Here is a 22,934-nt window from a genome sequence, read left to right as displayed (position 1 = left end):
CCTGGGTTCACCCTCAATATGGCATACAGAGCCTGGTGGCACAGGCCTGTAATCCTAGCACTTGAGACATGGAGGGTGGAGAATCAGAAGTTCAAGGTCACCCTTGGCTACATAGTCAATTTGAGGCCAGCTTGGGCTACTCGAGACTCAGTTTCAAAAGCACAAGTGGACATAGCTCAGCGGTAGGGCACTTGCCTAGCATGTTCATCTCCTTAGGGTAGGCCTTAGGTTCATCTTGAGGCACCTCACACATACTAAGATAAACTAATCTTCTACTGCCTACAGTCCCTACAAGTCAGGAACAGAGGCAGAAGGATCAAGGTCATCTCTGGCTACATAGTGAGTTTAAGATTAGGGTTGGCTACATGAGGCCTTTTCTAAGGAAAAATAATGAAGACAACAGGAACAAAACTACTACTAGCTAGAAGCGACTTCCTCTTTAAAATCCACATGCCTTTGTACGAAACATGCTAGAGAGAACATTCTGTTTTACTCTCCTCTAAGTGTCGTGTGTGTCCACTCTTTTGACACTACGACACCAAGTTCTCATCTGCAAGTTTCCCATGCTCAGGACCCCCACAGTGAGTTACAACAACAACAAAAACTCATGATATTTTCAGTGAGTTTCGGACTTTGTGCTGGGGCCACATTCACAGCCTCCCCACCCCCCACCCCCGCCCTCAGCCCACTAGACAAAGCCGGGAAGTTTCCCGGAGCATTCCCTTCACAGCTGTTGCTAAGATACCTGCTGCAGGTGCATAAATCAAGCTTTCTGTGCGCAGGAAAGTGAAGTGAACCCGAACCTGGGAACTTTGGTGACAGATGCTGGGATTGCTTCCAAGCTCCAGCAACGGTCTGCTTCTCTTACTATTGCATCCTTTGGGTTTCTGCGATGCAAAGTGCAGACGATCCCCCTTGCAGATGCAATCAGATCTCACAGGTCCAGAAACGCTCCCACTGAAGAGGAACTAAGCAGCACCTTTAAGAACAGGCCTGCTTGGGACCTTTCAGCCCAGAGCTTGTCGAAGCATTGGGTTAAAGAGAGAGTGTAGGCAAGAGAGTGCTCACCACCAGGTTCTTTCTGTTTACACAGTCTGGTATTCCTGGGTGCTTCAGAAATGGAAAAAAGGGGTTAGGCTGAAAGACAAATATCATCAAAGTAGAAAATGGGCATTTGTGTCTGATACATTTTCTACAATCCATAGGTAGAGAGATAGATGCTAGGTAGATAGACAGACAGACAGACAGATGACAGACTGGAAAGTATTTTTTTTTTTTTTAATTTTAAGATTTATTATGCAGTGTTCTGCCTGCATGCCAGAAGGGGGCACCAGACTTCAACTACAGATAGTTATAAACTACCATGTGGTTGCTGGGAATGGAACTCAGGACCTCTGGAAGAAGCAGTCAGTGCTCTTAACCACTGAGCCATCTCTCCAGCTCTCTTAAAAATGCTTTTAAAGACAGGGTCTCAACTATGTATCACTGGCTGGCCTGGAACTCACTATGTAAACCAGGCTTTCCTAGAATTCATTCAAGGTGTACATCCCACTGTGATCACTTTTTTTTTTTTTTAAATCCATTGTGTTGCAAAGGAATTTGGTTGGGTTATTTATTTGCTTTTACTTTTCATGTTATAATGAAAGCAAAGAACAAGTTTTAAAATAATCACACCTCGCAGCTCACACTGAGGGGAAATGAAGAGCGTGCACTCCACATGTGCCCCGATGGGTGCCAGCCAGTGACAGAGTCAGCTCCTCACTTGAGGAAGGCAGATCCTTTGAGCTGGCAACCTTCAGATGGTGACTAGACGCCAGGTGGTGGTGGCACACGCCTTTTATCCCAGCACTCGGGAGGCAGAGGCAGGTGGATCTTTGTGAGTTCGAGGCCTGCCTGGTCTACAGAGTGAGTTTCAGGACAGCCAGGGCTACACAGAGAAACCCTGTCTCAAAACAAAACCAACCAGCAAAAACGGTGACTAGAATCAGCCTGCTGGTGGATGGCTTCAGACCAGTGGTTTTCACCTGTGGGTTGAGACCCCTTGGGGGAGTCAAACGACCCTTTCACAGGGGTTGCATAGCAGATATCCTGCATATCATATATTTACATTATGATTCATAACAGGAGCAAAATTACAGTTATGAAGTAGCAACAAAATAATTTTATGGCTGGGTGTCACCACAACATGAGGAACTGTATAAAAGGGTCAAAGCATTAGGAAAGTTGAGAACCACTGCTTTAGACTAAGGCAGTCAGTCTTTGCCTCCTGGTGCCTAACGCCTTAGAAAGCCCAGGCCTGTTGTGTGGGGGGCCGGTTGTGTGGGGGTACGACTTGTTCTTGTGGGTGACAGCAGCTTAACAACCCAGCACAAAGAGCTGGCGTGGTGGCACTTGTTACTCTCGCAAAAGACCAGGGCTCAGTTCCCAGCACTCACATGGTGGCTCACAAACCACCTGTAACTCCAGTTCCAGGGGGTCCAACGCCTTTTGACTTCTGTGGGCTCCAGGCACTCACAGGTTGCACATGCATATACATGCAGGGAAAACATTCATATATATAAAATAATCTCAAAAAAATCTAAACAAAAAACAATCCAGTGCAAGATCTCACCGAAGAGGAAAAGCAGAGGTTCTACTTGGGAGGACATAAAGCCCCGCCCCCCTAAACCTCAGCTGGAAGCAAGCCATCAGGAAAATTCGGGAACTAATGCAGTCCTCATCAACATTCCCATGAGCTCATCACAAAAGTAATATTTAAAGAGCCTGGAATGTAGGGGCTGGAGAGATGGCTCAGTGGTTAACAACACTGACTGCACTTCCTGAGGTTCAACTCCCAGTATCCACACGGAGGCTCACAACCATGTGTAGCTCCAGCTCCAGGGGATCAGACTCCTTCTTGTGGCCTCTGTAGGCAGACGGCACATACGAGGTGAGGCAAAGTACTCATACACATAACATTAAAATGTAAGAATTCTTAATTCATATGAAAGCACAAAAGGAGAATTCAGGTAACCAAGGCAATCCTAGGCACAAAAGCAATGTTGAGCCACGTGTGGTCATGCAAGGTTGGTTGCTTGTAATCTACTTGGGAGGCTGAGGCAGGGGGATATGAAGTTTGAATCCAGGCTGGGCTCTAAAGCAAATTCCAGCCCAGGTCAGTGTTGGTGCTGTATCTTAAAAACAAAACAAAAACTAATCTCCAGTGAAAGGAGAAAAAGTGAAAGTGTATGGGGGTGGTGGTGAGCAGGGATGAGGGCAGAGAGATGGGGAGAGGAAGGGATATGGGGAGGGTCAGCCATAAGGAAACTGAATACTTAGTAAGCAAATTAGAAAACAAAGCTAGGAGCTGGGCGTGGCGGCACCCGCCTTTAATCCCAGCACTGGGGAGGCTGGGGCAGGCAGATCTCCGAGTTCAAGGCCAGCATGGGCTACAGAGTGAGTTCCAGGCCAGCCAGGGCTGTTACACAGAGGAACCCTGTCTCGGGAAAAAAAAAAAAAAATCAAAACCAAACAAACAAAACCAAATGAAACAAAACTAAGGGCTGGAGAGCTGGCTCTGCAGTGAAGAGTGTTTGCTGCTCTTCAGGAGGACACAGCTGGGTTCAGTTCCCAGCACCCACATCGTGGTTCACAATTTTCTATAACTCCAGCTCCAAGGGATCCAACACACTTTTTTAGCCTCCCAGAGCATAATTAAATGCACATAATCCACATACAGCACACACACACAGATATGCATGATTAAAATAATTTTTAAAAATTAACTCAAGGGGCTGGAGAAATGGCTTAGCAATTTAGAAGAGCACTTGCTGCTGTTCCAGAGGACCCAGGTTCGATTCCCAGTACCCACATGGAGGCTCACAACCATCTGTTATTCCAGTCCCAGGGGTTCTGGCACCCTCTTCTGGCATATACGTGGTATACATATATACATGCAAGCAAAACCCTCATACATATGAAATAAGTACATCTTAAAAATGTTTTTCATTAGCCGGGCGGTGGTGGCACACACCTTTAATCCCATCACTCGGGAGGCAGAGCCAGGCGGATCTCTGTGAGTTCGAGGCCAGCCTGGCCTACCAAGTGATTTCCAGGAAAGGCGCAAAGCTACGCAGAGTAACCCTGTCTCGGGAAAAAAAAAAAAATGTTTTTCATTAACTCAAAATGAATCAAAGACCTGAAGAGAAAACCCACACTTGCGCTGTTGCGCCTGCCTCCCTCCGGAGTGCTGGGACTTCACAAGTGAACCTCCAGTGCCCAACTTGTTATGTTTTCATCTGGAGTATTCAACTTGGCTTTTGAGGCTCACGAGACTGTGCTAGCAAATAGAAGAGAGAGTTCCTGAGAACCACTCACATCCAACCTTTTTTTGTTTCATGGCATTCAACTCTGTATAACACTAATGCTAATATTTCGTGTTTGAAAACACAAACCTCCCTCGAGACCATTTAGACCCTCCACAGGTGTGCTCATGGACCACACGGTGCTGGGCGATCCGCCAGGAGCCCATGCATAATTGACCTTCAGATGGTTTAACTGAGCCACTGGACCTCAGCTAATTACCCGGATTCGGGAAATCGGAGCCCATCTCTTTGGGGCCTGGTATTGAATCCCACGGTGGGAAAGGCTTCTTCCGAGTGCATTAGAGATGGCAGCCAAGAGCAGACAAAGCAACCTGCAGACACACTGGGCTTTAATAAAAGAGGATGTTTGGCTCAGAGTAACCCAAGAAGAGCCCCAGACTTCAAGCTGCCCTTTTGTCTGCCACATCTTTTTTTTTTTTTTTTAACCTTAAAATTAATCCTGACCTGGTTTTAAAAAGAAAGCAAGCAAGCCAAACCAGCCTTTTATAACAACATGCTCCTCCTCGGAGATAACGGCGGGTGCACAGAGCTCGGTGGCTTTAAATGATTTGGTCTGCTGTGTTATAACTTCAAATAGGTTCAGGGGGGAAAATCAATCAGAATGGAAATAAGATGAAGAAAGGTTACAGTCCCACAGAGCCAAGCCCTCTCTTTGTCTCCCTTTCAGCTGAATGAAAGAAAAAAAAATATCATACCTTCCTCTACATCTACAACCAAATAGTGCCAGGATTTGGGAGCTGGCTATCATCTAAGGCAGCTGGGTGTCTGTCGGGAAGGGGAAATTCTTTCTCCAGACATTAGATACGGATATGGGGGCACTTTGCCTTTGTGGGTGCACCTTGCCTGGTATGCCCAACAGCACAGAAAACAGGCCATGATGGTGCAAACCCATGATCCCAGCATCAGGGGTTCAAGGCCATCCTTTGCTACATAGCAAGTTCCAGGAAAGCCTGGGATACATGAGACTAAGTCTCAAAACAAAACAAAAAACAAAACAAAGCAAAAACAGCTGAGACTAGAGTGTGAACTATCAGGCAAGTGTTTTAATAGGAAAGAAAAGGGAATTAGAGAAAACAGGATGGCACTGACCGGTGTGTGTGTGGGGGGTGTGGGTGTCAAGTTCACGATGACAGACAACAGGATTTCTCACACCTTCGGGCCAGGACAGTCAGCTCTTGATTGCCCGAGGCTTCAAAGTTGGCGTCCCTCACCCACGCTCTTCTCTTGCTATAGATCCCCATGCCCCAGTGGCAGCTGAAGACATTCTAAGTTGGGACAGAGTTGTTTGGGTGTGATGTATGGGGTGAACAGTCTACAGCGGCACACAGAGAGAATGCTGATATCTGCAAGGGCCTGTCTGTGAAGACTGAATAGAGAATCCACCTACGTTCTGTATTAAACTAGGGGTTTTTTTCAGAGTCTGACCAGTTCAGTTCACTTGGCCTTCACCAGTACCCCTTTCTGGGTGCATGCTGCAAGAGGGCTGGGTCTAGCACAGTAAAGTTCCACTCCAAGGACTTCAGAGTCAATCATGCACTGGGACCAAGGAGAGCTAAGCTCAGTGGATCTATCTGCTCCATGATGGATCTGCAGTGGACACCTCCTTGATTATTTTTTTAGCCCATACATAGTCCATCTCATAAAGTGCCTCACTGGTCCTGCATGGATTGGTTCAACATCAAACTCAAAGAAGTGTCAAATCTGCTGCTGCAGGATTGATTTCCCTCATAGCCACTGTGATGCCAACTCTGACATGGGGCCTTGGAATTGGAGCAAAACTAGTAATATAGTGTAGCCAAGAAAGAAAGGATTGGTGGGCAGTGGTGGTGCACACCTTGGATCCCAGCCCTTGGGAGACAGAGGCAGGTGGGTCTCTGAATTTGAGGCCAGCCCTGTCGGGGGAGGGGCAGGATCTCACATATCCCAGGCTGGTTTCAGTCTTGATTTGTAGCCAAGGATGACCCTGAATTTCTGATCCTTCTGCCTCTGCCTCCCAAGTGTTAGGATCACAGGCATGCATGCTACGCCAGCATTCTACCAACTGGGCTGCATCGACAGCACCCGTGTGTTACTCCTGACAGTTCCCAGGCACCCCATTCCCCATTCAGTCTCCTCCTCTTCCTCCACAGCCAAGCCTCCCCTTAAGCAAGTGTCCCCTGGCCACAGATCTGGGGCCTTTTCTCTCCTGACCAGAGTGACTCTAATAGGGCTAACCCAGCTCCTCCACGGGCTGGTGGAAGATTTCTGCAGGGGTCGATGTTGCCCCCAGTTCCGGCCAGGGCGACCCCTGTGGCACTGGTGCCTGGGCACCAGCTGCCTGTGGGTCCATGCCCAGATGTTTAACCTGGGTACTGCTTGGCCACATGACGTACTAGTGCGGCAGCCAACTGGGGGATAAGCCACAGAGGAACACATTAGCTGGGGTGCTCCAAGCACAGAGTACGGGACAGGGGCCACCAGCCTCCTTTTTAAGCGATACATAAAATATCAAATGCCAGTTGAGTGATAGATGAGAGACGCCTCGAACCAATGATGACAGATACTCCACAGTTTGGTTGTCAGACCATACACACATATGGAGAAAAAAACAGATGGCCTTTACTTAGGAAGTACCTGTTGAGCTCTAGCCTTCTTCTCCTGTGACCACCACCCTCTTTTTATTTTTTGCAGGCCTCTCTTCTCCCATAATTCCTGTGCCATCCTCGTTATCAGTGGAGACACAGGGAGGGCTCTGCTGGGAGGGCAGGAGCTAGTGGCTTACACCAGCCGGCTCTCAGCGGCAGCCATGCTAACTTTATACGGGCAAGGCTGGTGCCAGCTGCCTCTTAAACATTCCAACAGGCCTGGGATGAGAGCTAAGGCATTGGAGGAGGCAAGGCAAGAGGACCAAGAGTTCAAGGTCAGACTGAACTACACAATCAGGCCTGTAACCAAAAATAAAAGAAAAACCCCCAAGGACAGGCTGTAACTCAGGGGAGAGCGTGTACAGGACATTCAGAAGACCCTGGGTTGCATCCCAAGCATGAGAAAGAGAGAGGGAGAGGGAGAGGGAGAGGGAGAGGGAGAGGGAGAGGGAGAGGGAGGGCCCACAAATTTAGGGGTTTTAAGAATAAATTTATCAGCCGGGAGGTGGTGACTCACACCTTTAATCCCAGCACTTGGAAGGCAGAGGCAGATCTCTGTAAGTTCGAGGCCAACCTGGTCTACAGAGTGAGTTCTAGGACAGCCAGGGCTACACAGAGAATTCCTGCCTTAAAAAAACAAAACAACAAAAAGAGAATACATTTCTCATGACACATTCTAGAGACCAGGGGTCTGAGTGCTTCAATTCCTCTTCCTCTGGGTCTCAGAGACATACTCAAAGCATTGGTGTCTTAGGTTTGTCTTTAAACTTGAGACAAGGTCTTATGTAGGCCACACTGCCCTCATACGAATGTAGCAAAGGCTAGCCTAGAACTCCTGATCTTCCTGTCTTTACCTCTCAAGTCCTAGGATTATAGGTATGTGCTATCACGCCCAGGCTTTCAGCCTAGTTTCCTAGAGAGTTGATGAGTAACTTTAGGTTTGGGTTTGGGGTAGAATTCCTTTCCTTGTGATTACAAGTCAGATGACTAAGGTCCCCGATGTCACCAAGAGTGGTCCAAGCTGAGCCTTGCTCTGAAATTCAAAGGCACTGGCATATCTGGTGGGGCTCACATCGTCATCCATCACAGTGCTCTTAACACCTCCATTCTCTTTGATTTGCTTTTCAAAGTCTGTGTCACTTCCAATACTACCCGTAGACATTTCTCTTGTTTTAAGAACTCGAGTAGCCGGGCGGTGGTGGCGCACGCCTTTAATCCCAGCACTCGGGAGGCAGAGCCAGCGGATCGCTGTGAGTTCGAGGCCAGCCTGGTCTACCAAGTGAGCTCCAGGAAAGGCGCAAAACTACACAGAGAAACCCTGTCTCGAAAAACAAAACAAAAAAAAAAAAAAAAAAGAACTCGAGTTGTTAGGGCAGGCTTATCTCAGCAATACAGAGGACTCTCTCAAATGGAGAGCCCATTCTATCTGTAAAGTCTCTTCTGCCATGCAAGGCCACATATCCACAGGCTCCAGGGAGTGGGTGTCTTTGGTAGATCATTCTCCCCAGCACCTCTGGTATATGGACAACCAATAAGAGAGAGAACAGCTATACATTTGGGCTGTAGAGAGGGCTGGGTGGTCAAGAGTGCTTGCTGCTCTTCCAGAGGACCCAGGTTCAATTCCTGGCAGCCACATGACAGCTCACAACCCTCTGTCACTCCATCTCCAGAAGGTCAGATGCCCTTCTGGCTTCTGAGGGGACCAGGCATGCACTTGGTACACAGACAATATGCAGGCAAAACACTCACACACATCTAAACTTTTTAAACAATTAAAATAATAGAACTTGCTGGGCGGTGTGGTGCACGCCTTTAATCCCAGCACTCAGGAAGCAGAGGCAGGTGGGTCTCTGTGAGTTTGAGACCAGCCTGGTCTACAAAGGGAGTTCCAGGACAACTAAGGCTACCCAGAGAAATCCTGTCTTGAAAAACCAAAATAATAATAATACTCTTTAAACTTAAATTAAATATTGCCCTGGTTCCCACATTCCCCTCCCCCTGAAAATGTGCACATGACTTCTGTTCTTGGCTTTCTAGGCAAACCGGGGGCAAATTTGAGGTGATTCATTTTCCCAAGAGGTCTTGGGGACCACATGGGGCAGCTCCCATTGAACCCAGCTCTCATTGCTGGTGTCATAAATATAAAATATCCCTGGGGCCAGCAAGATGGCCCAGCAGGTAAAGGTGCTTGCCACCAAGTCTGACAACCCGAGTTTGATCCCTCAGAGTCACACAAGTTGTCCTCTTACTCCTCATGATGTGTGGCATGTGCACACTCACACATACACACACACACACACACATGCAACTTTAAGTAAATAATAACTTTAAAAATAAGATATGGTCTCAAAAAAAAATGCTGTCGTTAGTTGGGCAGTGAAGGCACACACCTTTAATCCCAGCACTCGGAAGGCAGAGGCAAAAGAATCTCTGTGAGTTCAAGGCCAGCCTGGTCTACAGAGTGAGATCCAGGACAGGCTCCAAAGCTACACAGAGAGAGATACCCTGTCTTGAAAAACCAAACAAAACAGTGTACGTAACCATGGAAGACAATCTAGTGCCGAGCCGTTATTTGGATAATAACAATATTTCCATATGACTTTTTATTAAATGCTGTCTTTTCTATCTGCCTAGTCCCCACATTTAAAATGAGCCTCACTGAAGGGTGAGGTGTCAAACACTCCAATCAGAGTTTCGGGGTTCTAATCTGAGTCTGCTGTGTGGCCCCAAGTGATCACAGCTCTTCTCTGGTCCAGTTCCCTGCCAATATGGGTGGGATTGAGACAGATCAGCACTTTTCAAACTGTACATTCATTGCATGAAGCACTCTGTAAGAAAAAGGGTCCTTGGGGCTGGAGAGATGGCTCAGCAGTTAGGAGCACTGGCTGCTCTTCCAGAGGGCCCTGGGTTTTTTTTTTTTTTTTTTTTTTATTCTTTGCAAGGATCAAGCACAGAGGATGGGTTTGATTCTCAACACCCACGCGGCCACTCACAACCATTTGTAACTAAAGTTTCAAGGGATCTGATGCTCTCTTCTGGCAGCTGAACGCAGTGCATGCACATGGTACAGAGAGACGCAGCAGGCAAAATACCCATATGCATACAGTCAAAAGAAAGGTTAAGGGGCTGGAGAGATGGCTCAGCAGTTAAGAGCACTGACTACTCTTCCAGAGGACCTGGGTTCAATTCCCAGCACCCCCATGGCAGCTCACAACTATAACACCAGTTCCAATGCATATAAAAATAACCTTTTTGTTTTTGTTTTTGTTTTGAGAGAGTCTTTATGTTGCCCTCGATGTCTTGAAACTTGTTTGGGTGTGAGCTCCACCTCAACCCCTGGCACCCTGGCATCCATATGCCCAAAGAGTCTGGAATGTTCTGGTGGAAGATCCACCTCAACTCCGCTCCCCCATCTCTTTCCTCAAACCCACCCCTTCAAAGCCCACCAAACACAGCTCCTCCCCTAGAGAGGCTCAAGACCACTCCCACAGGGTATTTAAGCTGCATCCCAGAAAACAGACATGTGGTTTTCCGTCTCCAATCCGTGTCTCCTCTGTGGGGGGCCGGAGAATCACCCGGGAATGCTTTACCCATTAAACCAGGGCTTTTTCTAATTCGGTCTGATTTCGTCTGATTTGGATTGCTGTGTCGGCAGAGAGGCCTGTTGGGGTGCCAAAAACTTATCAGAACTCATTATGTAGACTGAGCTGGCTCTCCGCGGTCCTCCCGCCTCTTCCTCCCAAGTGCTGAGATTAAACGTGTGCACTATCACGCCCACAGGCTAAGAAAAAAGGTCCTGGGCCAGAAAGATGGCCCAGCGGGTAAAGGCATTTGCTGCTCAAATGTGTCTGACGAGTTGATGAGTGGGAGCAGAGAACCGACTCCACACACGCACCATGGCGTGTACCCCTCCCTCCCAATAATCTTAAGAAAAACAGTGTCCGATGGTCAGATGTTTGACAAGATGCTGCTTGGAATCTGAATGACATGGTTACAGGCCATCTGTAAAGAATGGCCTGCCTGCCTGGCTTTGTTCAACCGCTCCTGGCTCTAAGGAGCAGTGGTCCCAGTCAATCGTAGCCCGAGGGGAGGGTCTGGCATACACTCCCTTTTGTAAAGTGGCAACCAGCGGCAGCCTCCCTCCTCACTGCCTCCTCTCTATGACCCCCCCGTGCCTCTTTTCCTAAGGCTGGCCCCTGGGTTTTGCGCTATCACTTAAGGCTAACTTTCATGAAGTGTATCTGAATGTTCCTGGACGCCAGCAGCTGGGAATACATCCTCCATGTACATCTTTGAGATACAGGGAGTAGCCAGACACTGCAATGCAGCATCAGGCGCCCACACCACTCCTTATCCAGAAGATATTTATTGAGTATCTGTTATATGACAGTTGTCTGGGAACTATAGCAAACGGGACCCGATGCTTGCCCTCAAGGGGCTTCGGCTGTAGTGAGGAGCAGTGGGGTGGAGCCAATCGTAACCCGATGTGAGAGCAGCAGCCTCCCACCTGAATGCTTTCTCAAGACATTTGGAGATGCCCAAGCAGGGCAGGCCTGAATGAAAAAAGAATCAGACCCATACGTTCCTGTGGGGTCTGAGGTACTAACTAACGGCAGCCTGGGGAAGCAGGGGCAGTCCCAGGATGTGTCCAGCAGCCCTGGCCTCACATCCTTCACTTCCGGGTGCCCTCTTGACTGATTAGTGACCTCAACTGTTCAACAAGGGAACAGTAGCTGCTCACAGGCACTCCCAAGGCCAACATTTGACAGCACTGGAGTAAGACTGACATGTGTCAGTCAGTTCTTCATCAGTACCAGAATCTTTACTTTTTCTTCCCAAACTAAGGACACCTGATCAGCCACAGCATCTTTAGCACCCTGTTTTTTTTTTTTCTTGCAGCCCATTACTTAAGCACATATATAAGATTCTTGATCAATCCTGACTTTTTCCAGTTCCCATAGCCTTTTGACTAAACACCGATCCTGACAATGGCCCTCTCACCTGAAAGGAAAGATGTCAGGCTAGGTAAGCTGTACTTCATTTATGAGAGATATACTTCTGCAGTTAGTATTTTATTTGATTGGTCCATTCAGTATATTCCCAAGCCCCCATTCACTGTCGTTCTGTGGTGTGGGGGGCAAGAAAGATCTATACTACATCTCTAGCTTCACTTAAAACTGGCAAGACATGCGACATGACTTTGACCAAAGAGATTTTTAAAAGACTCTTACATTCTTTGATTTTGCTTCCTGCTTGATTTTTATTTTGTTTTCAGACAGGGTCTCATTTGGCCAGCCTGGCCTCGAACCCCTCATCTTCCTGCCTCCTCTGCCTCCTGAGTGCTGTGATTACAGGTGTGTGCTACCACACCTTCCCACTTGGGTCTTAGGTAGATGCAGCTATCTCATGACCAGGAGAAAATAAATTGGAGGTCAAACAACCTACCCACTGAAGAAGGCTGAGCAGAGAGCAGACAGGAACTCCCAGGTTTGGACAGCCTTGCTGAGCTGTACCCATGCCAGCCTACCTACCTCTAAGCCTCTTGTTATAGGAGGCAAATCAAATCTACCCTTCGTTTGTATAAAGCCATTTTTCCAGCTTCCTAAAATCCTATAACAAAACTCTTGTTTAACCCAATTCTCTCCACTCCAGGGCAAATGGCATGAGTTGTCTCTCCTATCTCCATATTTTCTGCTGTAAGCGTCAAGGGCTTGACTGGAGCCTCTGGGTTTGATACCACAAGATACTTCATCAGCCCCTTAATGTGAGAAATCCACGGAGCCTATTTAATGAGCAAGGGAATTTATTAGGGCCTAACTCACTTTAGCACAAGTATTTACTGTAGGGTCCTGGAAAGCCAAGTTATGTCCCACGCTGATCTTCTTCCAAGATCTGCCTGGTCAGTCTCAGCATCCAAAACCACAAGGGAGCAAAGAGGAGTGCCGAGTACACCCATCCCACTTCTTAAGGGTCCCTGAGTGGCTACGCCCCAGGGACATGTACTTCAAGGTCATAGGCAGATGTAACAGTTACCTGCTACCTCACTAGGGGGGCGGTGCTTCAAGGTCATAGCTAAAACAGCTACCCACTACAGCCCCTTCACAAGAACGCCACATTGTCAGCTGTCCCCAGAAGAGGTCCGAGGCTATATCTGCCCAAGCTGAGCTACAATGCTACCAGACACAGAAGCTGCGCCTTCAAGCATTGCCAGCTTTAAGTATTGATGAAAATCTCTCTTAGAGCTTTACAGGAGGGAGACTCTCCTTACTGCATGTGCAAATGATGGGCAGTGAGTATCTAGAATGACGTCCCTGAGAGGCAATCAAGTGTTACCTCGGGAAATCGAGGCAAATGGCTATGACTCCTCCTGTACTTTAGGACGGAATCCTTGACATTTGTCAGAGGAAGTTACCTTGGTCCCAAATGAGCCTGGATCCTCCCTGACCCCCCAAGTCTCTGGGGGTGGGTTTGCCTGGAAGTAGGTTATACCCAGCGGCGAGATCTGCTGCTGCACCGAGACCTGGGCTCTGTGGCGACCGGAGCTGGAGAGGCCGCGCCTTTGCTTCATGAGGTAGACACAAGGCTGCCTCTCCACCAGACTCCACACACACGAGGTTTACCAAAAGCCCAGCAGAGAGCACCTCGTCTGCTCCATGTGGTCACTCAGGACAAAAAACAAAATCCAGGGAGGCCTGGCCCTGCCCACTAGGACCATGTTTCCTCTCCTTTCTGTGGGGCAGCTCCACCTGCTGGCCACCTTCTTTCTTGGTAACTGCACCATGGCAGTTCAAAGGCACCCTTGGGTTTTGGATCAACGGTCCCACTCACATTGTCTAGACTGTCTGCCCAGCTCCGGCTCTTTCAAGCTGATTACTGACTCTTCTGGCCTCTGAAATATTAACTTCTAAAAGATAAAAGCCAAGACGGACATGGTGGTGCAGCACTCAAGAGGCAGAGGCAGGTAGATCTCTGTGAGTTCAAGGTCAGCCTGGTCTATAGAACGAGTTCTAGGACAACCAGGGCTGTACAGAGAAATCCTGTCTGAAAAAAAAAAAAAACAACAAAAAACAAAAACAAAAACAAAAAACTAAATAAAGCCATTCTGAAAAAACAATTCCCATGAATGTAACCTCACTGAAAAATATTTCTAGACCATTAAAACTTTAAAGCTTGCACCTGGAGATGGCTCAGTGGTTAAAAGCACTGGCTGCTCTTGCAGAGGACCCGGGTTCAATTCCTAGTACATGTCGCCTCACAACAATCTCTAAATCAGTTCCAAGGTTCTGATACTCTCTTTTGGCTCTCAGCCAGCACTGTGCATACCGGGTACACAGACAGACACGCAGGCAAAACAGCCACACACACCACATAGTAACATTTTAATTTAAAAATGATTGATTTATATAAATGAGCCATTGCTGTGTCCTCAGCATGTCAAGCAGAGTCTGAGGGGTTAGACCCTCTTCTGGGGATGTGATGCCTAGGACGGCCTGGAGGTCCTGGTTGATTAGACCAAATACCTCCTTGAGTCCATCAGAATTCTGCCCTGGTATTCCCGTCTTTTTCAGTGGTGGGTCGCTGCAATGCCTCCCCTGTCTCCCTGTCGGAGAGGGTAGACAATAATCCCTTCTTAGATCTCTAATCTCCAAAGGTGCTATCCATCTTCCTCTTTCTCACATTCGCTACTTTATGTAAGTTTGGGAAATGCCCAGGAGCAATGGCCTCGCGGCCTTCCAACGCCTGAGTGCTTTAAGATAAAGGAAGTCTGGCCCGTGCTTCTCTCTAGTTGACGCTTTACATCCTGGAAGAGGGCAGCCTCCCCTCCAACCCAGCATGGCTGTTCTCAATAATCCACCAGTGACAAAGGCCTGCATGACTATGTAGGGAATCGCCTCCAAACGTGTAGCAGCTAGACTAAACTGGTTGATAAAGCTCTTCCAGTTGGTTCAATGGCAATCTCACCCTCTACAGCCAGGAGGAGGGCTGGAATCTGTCCAGGCCATGGAAATCCAGCTCTTGTGCTGGGTGACGGAACCCTTCTGTGGAGAAAGAGCCAAGAACAGCTGGAGGAGGCAGAATTCCAGGCCTGACGGCTGTGTTTAGCATGACGAGCCTCAGAGTAATCCGTTGAAGAGAATCTTGCTAAAGACTTCTCATAAGACTCCAGGGGCCATCTTGTGATGAGGTTTCTTGTGTCCAAATGTTTACGTTTTAAAGACACGCAGTTTTTCAAGACTGCAGGTTCTCTTGAGCACAGAATAAGACGATTTCGTGTTCCATCTTCATCTAAACAGATGTACTAAGTACACCCCACCTGTCTGAAGCCCCTGTCCCTCTAGGAGGAAAGGGGTGCTTTTTTGCTTGGCTTCTTCAACACACTTCAGCCTGTCCCTCAAGATCATCGCTCCAGAAACATTGCTTGATGAGAAATGTGAAAAGGGACCACTGTAGGTCAGTGGCTCTGATTGCCACTCCTAAGAGCTGACCTACTAAGCCCTTTAAATGACTACACCTCTGCCCTGGGGGAATCCAGAGGTTCCTGGCATGAACCATCCACAGCTATCTGACCTCTTCCTTGGCCTTGCTCACACCTGGCTCCCTAACTCCTCCCCTCCAGCATCGATTCATTCTTCCTGACTTTCTGGGTGAGCTGAACATCTTTTAAAGGTCACCTCCTTCCTACCTCATTACCTCTCTCAGACCCCTCTTTCTCCTATTGTGGCACCTGAGACCTTCATGCAGCTCTTTCCAATGAACCAGGCCCTCTCCCAGGGCTTCACAGATAGAGTCCCTCTGGTACATCATCAACCTTGGGTCTGGGTCCCTCCACCCTTTCCTCAGGCCTGGCAGCCCCCAGCCAGCAGGCACAGCAGTGCTATCTGAGCCGACCTAAGCCATGCTGAGGCAAGCCAGAACAGACTGCAGGGGCATGACTGGCACATTTGGCACATTTGGTAGTAAGAGGCTGATCTTTGAAGAGTTGTGCTTTCTAGAAACCTCCAGAAGGCACAGAATGCTCAGCTTGCGTTACATCCACTAGGGAGAGTCTCTGGTGAGATTTCCAAACCCAAAACATGTATTTACATTTCAAGGAAAAGCAAGCCTCAGGACTTTAGGGCCACCGAAGCAGATGGCTCCTGGAGAGGTACGTTTATATTCCAAAAGGCTAGAGAGAGAAGGCAGAGCTTTCCCATCCTGTCTCCAAAAAGCAAAGGTTTTTTTCCCCTCCATTTTCTCCATCCCTCCCCATAGGCCTGACTATACTGGAGAAGTTTCTATCTGGGTTTTATCCAGTCACCCCAGGGTCAAACCCTAGGGCAACGGTTGTCTACTCAAGTATGATTACTTACAGACTATTTTATCTCACTACATAAACCACAACAAGCTCGTCTCTGATCTAGAATGTCTTGTGTGCGCATTCATATCAAAATGAACAAAGGTGGATGTTAAAAGCCCAAGTTATAGAGGGCAGGAGGATGGGATCTTGTTTTGTCAAGTGATTTATGAGAAGAGAGACAAGCTCCGCGGGCTGCTTAGCCAGACCTGGGTAGCACCCATCGGAAGTGGTACGGCCCTGCGGAAGGACTGGGAAGGCTGCTGGCCAGGCCTCTGCACCTCCCAACATCGCTCTTTCCTTTCAGTGGGAGGCAAAGAGGCCCAGAGAGCCGGCAAGGCCAGCTTCAGGGGGACAAGAGTGTTGTTCTCTCCCACAGTAGAGAGAGAACCAAGGCGAGCTGGTAGCCAGAGCTAGAGTCGGGAGAAGATTGTAGAGCCAAGATGTCAAGCTCCTCGGGAAAGCCATCTGGTTCACACCTTGCGGGGGCCTCCTTGGCCCCTGTGTCCGTCACTTCCTTTCTGCCTTGGCTGATTATAGACCCCACCCCACCCCCATGTCCAGAGAAGCCTGCCGTCCCTTCCAGGGGGGGACCAGGAGTGTGGAGGGGATGCCACTGTCCTGACAGCTCTGTTGAGTGACAAGTCAGTGCAGACAGGGGACTAGAAGTCAGCGGGCAAATGAAGAAGGGGCTGAGGGGTATAGAGAGAGAGGCCTCTAGAGCACCGGAATGGGGTGGGGAGAGGCGTGGGTTATAAAGAGCCACACCATGTCCCCTCCCAGACAATGCCCTCGTCTGCATTCATTAGCAAGGAGGAAAGTTTCCCCTCACAGCTGTGGCCCGATCCCTCTAAATGCTGAATTTAACTGTTAGGGGTTTTGTACAGAACTTCACAGTGGCAAAGTTCTCTGTCTGTCTGTCTGTCTGTCTCTCTTCTGTCTCTCTGGAAGAGGTCTTCAACCATGCTGGCCTAGAACTCACAGTCTTGAGTGCTGCAATCAGAAGGCTGCACCACCACACCCCTCTTGAAGGTCTTTACAACGGCTTTGCATTTTTCTCCATGTCCCTGTGTCTACATTGTAACAACGCACAACAGCATCGATTTCAGCGTCTTGTTACTTGTCATAAGGGCTAGGACGGAGCTTCAGGGAAGCGGAGAGGACAATTTCAGTGCTGCAAGAGTTTTCTGAGGTGCCCTCGCTTTCGCCGACCTGGGATGGCAAGGACGCATCTTAGCCTGGGCTTCCGGCAGTGAGAAAACTGCTGGTTTCTTACCCATGCAGATGGGACCTGGGATCTAGGACTTTAGACTCCAGAAACATATTTCTGGCTCAGGAAAGGCAGTATGCAAGAGAGCATGAAAGGGGGGCAACTTCCAGATCCCAGTATGCTTCCGGGACACCGACTTTGCTGAGGAGAGGTTCTTAGGTTTGCTAATGAGCTCAACTCAGATGGCCATGCTGGAGGCGACTCAACTGCTCTTATGACTGGGAGGTGGAAGGAGCTCCTAGAAGCCGCCTCTCAAGCTTTGCATGAGAAGCCAACAGCGCTCCCCTCTGTTGCAAGGAGAAACATCAGGAGGGTGTGTGTGCGTGTGTATGTGTGTGTGTATTAGGCTTACAAGGTTTCCCTCAATTGCTGGTCCTGAGCACTTGGATGCCTGTGTGGGTTTTTAGCTCCGCAAAGCTGAAACAGGCAAGGTTTCCTGTTCAGTGAGCAGGACTCAGACTCTTGAGGCTGGTGAAAGACACCCCACTCAGGAGCAGCCAGCTGTGGAAACTAGTGAACGCTGGGAACTTGTGTGGGTCCTGCCCACAGAAAAGGCTGTCTTCCCTTAAGGTCACAGAGGCTGGAGCCTGGTGGGAATGTGAACAGAAGGTGCAGAGCAAGAAAGAGGGACTGGGCAAAAGTGTGGCTCCCCTGCCTGCTGGGTAGACGGAGTGAGACGGGACTCGGGGCTCCTCTGGGGAAGATGTCATTGCTACTAACTTTCTGTGTTTGGCCTTTCTAACTTGTGTGGTTTGGCAATTTGTGCCTTTTCTGGTTCTGCCAGAAGTCACTCAACAGTCCGATGTCATGACTTCAACACTCACCTCCTCTCCTGGCAGATGCACCTCAGGAAGGCATTTATCATTATCGGTGTCTGTTAGGTCAGATTGTGGACGGGGATTGCGGCCGCGGGTGGGTAGAGGGTAACAGAAGTCTAAAGAGTGTTTTTAGACAGAATTCTGCCCTGATAATTCAGAGCATGAAGTAGCTTTCTCTTTCTGAGAAAATGTTACTGGTGAGAATCATTTGATCCACAAAGTTGTGCAAATGAAGAGACTCAAAGCCTTGTGTTCATTTTAATAGCACTAGGAAAATGGTCTACGCTAGTGGGACCATCCGTGTCCAAAGAGCCACCAAGTATCTGAAAGCTGCCACTTTACAGAGCAACGTGGGTCATTTTGGCACAATGGTGGTGGGGTTGGTACATGTGACCAAAGACATCTGTGTCATTGACCCTTGTCAGAGGCCCCAAAAAGTGACATTTTGCTGCACATTTTAAAAACAGAGAATGGGACGGGAGACATGGGTCTGCTGTTAAGAGCATTGGCTGTTCTGCCAGAGGACCTGGGTTCAAGTCCCAGCACCCATGTGGTGGCTCACAACTGTCTGTAACTCTAGTTCCAGGGGGACTCAACACCTTCACACAGACATACATGCAGACAAAACGCCAATGCACATAAAATTAAACAAAAACAAAAACAAACAAACAAACAAAAAACCAGAGTAGTGTTGAGCTTAAAATCCCAGCACTCAGGAGGCAGAGGCAGGCAGATCTCTGTGAGTTCAAGGCTAGCCTGGTCTACATAATGAGTTCCAGAACAGCCAGGGCTATAAAGACACTATCTTGGGGGAAGAAAAAAAAAAAAAGACTTTGAAAGCAGATTCTTTGGCTTTTGAAATAAATCCTGATAAGCAAAACATGAAGACAGAGCTCCCCTTTCCCAAGGTGTCTCAAGAGTGCTGCAAGTAGCCAGGTGGTACCGGTGGCGCACGCCTTTAGTCCCAGCACTCGGGAGGCAGAGCCAGGCGGATCTCTGTGAGTTCAAGACCAGCCTGGTCTACAGAGTGAGTTCCAGGACAGGTTACAAAGCTACAGAGAAACCCTGTCTCGAGAAAAAAAAAAAATGCTGCAAGTCAAGAGGGCTCATCTTGCTTCGAGCCGGAACCCACGTGACCGTGTGACCTTTGAGTTGACCTCTGTCAGCAGTCCTCTCTCATTCCTAAACCACCCGACAGCACCATTTACGAAAGGAAATTCCTTAGAGAAAGAAACAGCTGGACGCGGTGTAAGGACAGGACCTGGGAAGCTGAGGCCGGGGTCCCCTGAGAGTTGTACTCTGGAAGAGCTTTCCCCACGGGCACAGCTGCTTGACAAAGATCCAGCAAAGCTGAGACGCGTGATGGCCTCCGGGCCACTTTTGCTTTTGACCTCCACGTGCTGCATGCTTGGGGGGGGGTTAATATTTGTACAATTTGGGGATATTGGATTGATGGAAATTTTCTTATGAATCATTTATGAAGGCCTCCTCCCAGGAGTACTGCTTCTTAGCTTCCGGAGGAAAGTCCTGAACACACTACCCCTCCGGCTTTTAGAGATCTCCTTATCTGCTGGAAGATCTTCCTTAGCCTTGGAGGTTGTACCACACATAAGGAGGCCAGAGACCTCTTCATGAGGTTCTGAGACAGTCTTTTTTTTTTTTTTTTTTTTTGGTTTTTTGAGACAGGGTTTCTCTGTGTAGCTTTGCGCCTTTCCTGGGACTCACTTGGTAGTCCAGGCTGGCCTCGAACTCACAGAGATCCACCTGGCTCTGCCTCCCGAGTGCTGGGATTAAAGGCGTGCGCCACCACTGCCCGGCTCTGAGACAGTCTTAAAACATCTGCCCCTTCGCTTACTCAGGAACAAGATAATCAGAACAAAGTAAACTTAAAAAGTCAACAAGATTTGTCAAGAAGTTGGTCAAAATCAGAGGACAAGCCTCTTCCCACTATCCACTCAGGCATATACAGCAACAGAGTTAGATGAGCTGGAGTTCCCTCTGCCCTGGGCAGGTACTTACATTGATGAGCAAAGAATGAAGGGTCAGGATCTCCCTTTCTTAGAAAAGTTAACACATGCAGAGTCACTGTGGTGTCACGTGACCAAGGAACAACAAAAATGCCAGGATTAGACATATAAACAAATTCTACAAAGACATAAAATATAAACATTGTATTATGCTAGAAACTGAATAGTAACTGTAGCAGCTTTGGCCCGAGGAGTTTTCTTGAGCACTCTGACCATTAAGGGTTAATACACTGCTTGGAACATAGTATACTGCCTAGGTTGGCTTGGAGATTTTCTTTCTGTTTAGCATCCTTGAAGCCACAAAAGCTACCAGCCTGAGAACAGGATGCCATATGCCCTTAGATTCTTAAAATTGGGTTATGGGGAGCCAGGGGCGATGGCACATGCCTTTAATCCCAGCACTTGGGAAGCAAAGGCAGGCAGATCTCTGTGAGTTCGAGGCTAGCCTGGTCTACTGATCGAGTTCCAGGACAGGCTCCAAAGCTACACAGAGAAACCCTGTCTCGAAAAAACCAAAAAGAAATTGGGTTATGGGGGTCGATGAGTAAAAATGAGTATAAAAGATAACTCTGTTTATCAATGATGACTAAACTTGAGAAAAAAATGATTGTAAAAGATAACTCTTTTCTGTCAGTTTATCAATAATGACTAAACTTGTGACCCTGGGTGTACAGGAAAAGAATTAAACACAAGTCTGAAAATAAAAACATGATCTACGTTTTGGAACAACATGGATCTATCCTGCTTACTGAGTTCTGTATAAACACCCTGACTTCTAGTCAGTCAGGCTGCAAGACCCAGGCTCACGTCTTCCTTTGCCCACACCTTGCCTCCTCTCTAGAAGCTGTCCCCTGCAGAGACAGGCCTCCTGCATTCAACAATGGCAGAAATTTGGTGTTCAACATTTCTCAGGTTTGGTTTTGTTTTGAGATAGTGTCTCTTGAATTTAGTATATAGCCAAGGATGACCTTGAACTCTCCTAATCCTCCTGCCTCTACCTCCCCAGTGCTGGGATTACAGATGTGTACCACCTCACCTGGATTATGAACTCAGGGCTTCATTCATGCTAGGCATTCTACCAACCAAGCTACACCCCAGAGACAACTCATGTATTTTTTTGTTTTTTGTTTTTTGTTTTTCGAGACAGGGTTTCTCTGTGTAGCTTTGGTGCCTTTCCTGGAACTCACTTGGTAGCCCAGGCTGGTCTCAAACTCACAGAGATCCGCCTGGCTCTGCCTCCTGAGTGCTGGGATTAAAGGCGTCCGACACCACAGCCCAGCCAACTCATGTATTTTAATGTATCTTTTGAACTTTGCTTAATCATTTAGTCCAATTGTTAATTAAATTACATCCTTTGAGAGCAAGGCAACTTTAAAGGCCTCAAAATCCTGTATTTAGCTCTAAGCATACACTTAAATCTCACTTATATCTATTTAATAAGTCCAACTTTGCTTCATACTGACTAATCCTAAAATTCTTTTTTTGTGGGGGATGAGTTTTGAGACAGGGTTTCTCAGGGTAGTCCTGGCTGTCCTGGAACTCACAGAGATCCACGTGCCCCTGCCTCCCGAGTGCTGGGATTAAAGGTGTGTACCACTGTGGGAGCCCGTTCTCAGGTTCCTCGTGGCTTTACCCAGCAGGTCCGAATAGAGGATGATCAGGACCACGGGCCTGAGTGCAGGTGTCTGAAATGGTCTGCACTTGGCTGTGCTGGGGGAGGAGGTCTTTTGCTCCACCCCTTGGCGTCTCTATAAAAACCCTGGGCCAGAGATAGTCGGGGCCGTTGGAATAGGTTCCAGGCCCTCTCGAGGCTATCCTTTATTTTCTATCTGTTTATCTCCACAAGATTCTCCGCTATAAATCCTTCTATCTAATATTTCCTGCTGATTGCACTCAAGAAAACTCTGGGGAACTGTGGGGGTGGTGGTGCCATGAACAGGGACTAAAGAAAAAAGAAAAAAAAGGGACTAAAGAAAAAAAGGGGGAACAAAAAAAGGGGGGACTAAAGACAAAGTAATAGGGACTAAAGATAAAGGAAAATAATAGTTTTATTACAGAGTTTTTGGTGGAAGTGCTGAGTCAGCCCTGCCAGTGGAAAGGCATGCCGGTGTTATGGAAAAAAAATATATTTTTTAATATATTTTTTGGAAGGCAGAGGTTTTATCCTCGAGAGAAAAGGAAAGCAGACTGGAAGGATGTCCGATGCTGCAGCGAAATTCTCTTCTGTCAAAATTTTCTATCTTCTATCCCTTTCTCAATTTCTATCTGTGAAAAATATAAGGTATAGGGTAGTAATATAGTGTAGGAAAAACTTAGAAGTGTAAGATTGTGTAGGAATAAGTAAGGCAACTAGACAGAAAAACTCTTCAATTTTCTAACTTTGGGGGCTATGAAAGCAAACTGGGGGAAAAAAATCTTTCTTTGGGCTTTACGGGTAGTAAAAAAAGCTCTTCTTTGAGCTTATGGGGAAGAAAAAGTTTCCTATGGAAGCTTTTGA

General features: G+C 47.8%; 1 protein-coding gene across 2 annotated transcripts in view; it reads right to left on the bottom strand.

Moving 5' to 3' along the window:
• Stox1 (storkhead box 1) overlaps positions 1 to 22,934 on the bottom strand; it is a 65,315-nt gene that overhangs the window by 10,472 nt on the left and 31,909 nt on the right. The window lies entirely within an intron of this gene.

The sequence above is a fragment of the Peromyscus leucopus genome, chromosome 16_21, assembly GCF_004664715.2.
Source record: "Peromyscus leucopus breed LL Stock chromosome 16_21, UCI_PerLeu_2.1, whole genome shotgun sequence".
Taxonomy (NCBI): Eukaryota; Metazoa; Chordata; class Mammalia; order Rodentia; family Cricetidae; genus Peromyscus; species Peromyscus leucopus.
Note: the sequence above shows the minus strand (reverse complement) of the source record. Positions and strands in the feature narration are given on the sequence as shown.